Source organism: Tupaia chinensis, unplaced genomic scaffold (genome assembly GCF_000334495.1).
Source record: "Tupaia chinensis unplaced genomic scaffold, TupChi_1.0 Scaffold144687_1, whole genome shotgun sequence".
Lineage (NCBI taxonomy): Eukaryota > Metazoa > Chordata > Mammalia > Scandentia > Tupaiidae > Tupaia > Tupaia belangeri.
Genome location: NW_006204548.1, coordinates 8,718 through 9,942, shown reverse-complemented (window position 1 = coordinate 9,942; position 1,225 = coordinate 8,718). Strand labels below are relative to the sequence as shown.

General features: G+C 43.4%; 1 pseudogene; it reads left to right on the top strand.

Annotated features, from left to right (window-relative positions):
• The first annotated feature begins 213 nt into the window (after positions 1–213).
• LOC102500992 (olfactory receptor 7C1-like) lies at positions 214–1,174 on the top strand (annotated as a pseudogene).
• Positions 1,175–1,225: the final 51 nt, after the last annotated feature.

The window sequence follows — 1,225 nt, the reverse complement described above, 5'->3', positions numbered from 1 at the left end:
AAATAAATAAATAAATAAATAAACAGATAAAAAGAGTAGTGGTAGCAAGGGAAATCATGGAAGCATTTCAAATTCCCCAATGGAAGAAGAGAAGGAAAAGGAACAATTGCATGAATTCTTTTGCTTGAAATTAAATGTAACCAAATTTCAGTGCTATCATTGTGCTAATTGTCTGTTACTTCTTTCCTCTTTCCTGGAAGCTATTTAATTCCCATGGAAACAGGAAATCAAACATTGTTGCCGAATTTCTCCTCCTGGGATTTTCAGCAAAGTCAGAGATTCAATTCATTCTCTTCAGACTGTTCCTGTCCATGTACATGGTCACCATCATCGGGAACCTACTCATTATCCTGGCCACCATCTCAGACTCCCACCTGCACACCCCCATGTACTTCTTCCTCTCCAACCTGTCCTTTGCTGACATCTGTTTCACCTCCACCACTGTCCCAAAGATGTTGGTGAACATCCTGACACAGAGCAATATCATCACCTATATAGACTGCCTAACTCAGATTTATTTTTCATTGTGTTTGGATGCCTGGACAATTTAATCCTGACCTTGATGACCTATGACCGGTGTGTGGCCATCTGTCACCCTTTGCACTACACAGTCATTATGAATGACCAGTTCTGTGAGCTGCTGATTCTCGAAGCCTGGTGCATTAGTGTCATGGGCTCCCTTCTCAAGACTTTGACTGTTTTGAGGCTGTCCTTCTGCACAAACATAGAAATCCCACACTTCTTTTGTGATCTTCCTGAAGTCCTGAAGCTTGCCTGTTCTGACATCCATATCAATAACATAGTGGTGTACTGTGCAACAGGCCTTTTGGCTGTGATTCTTTTCACTGGAATACTTTTCTCTTAGTATCGAATTGCTTCTTCCATCCTCAGAATTTCGTCAGCTGAGGGCAAGTACAGAGCCTTCTCCACCTGTGGGTCTCACCTCTCAGTGGTGTCCCTGTTCTATGACACATGCCTGGGGGTTTACCTCTGTTCTGCAGTCACAGCATCTTCTAGGATGAATATGATGGCCTCAGTGATGTACACCATGGTCACCCCTATGCTGAAACCCTTCATATACAGTCTGAGGAACAGGAACATGAAGGGGGCCCTGGAGAGACTCCTTGATAGGGGGATGCTTCTCAATGATGAGGTCATTGAGGGGCTTTCCTGAGTAGCATGGAGGCCTTTGTTCATGGATTTTGTTTATATCCAAACATCACTT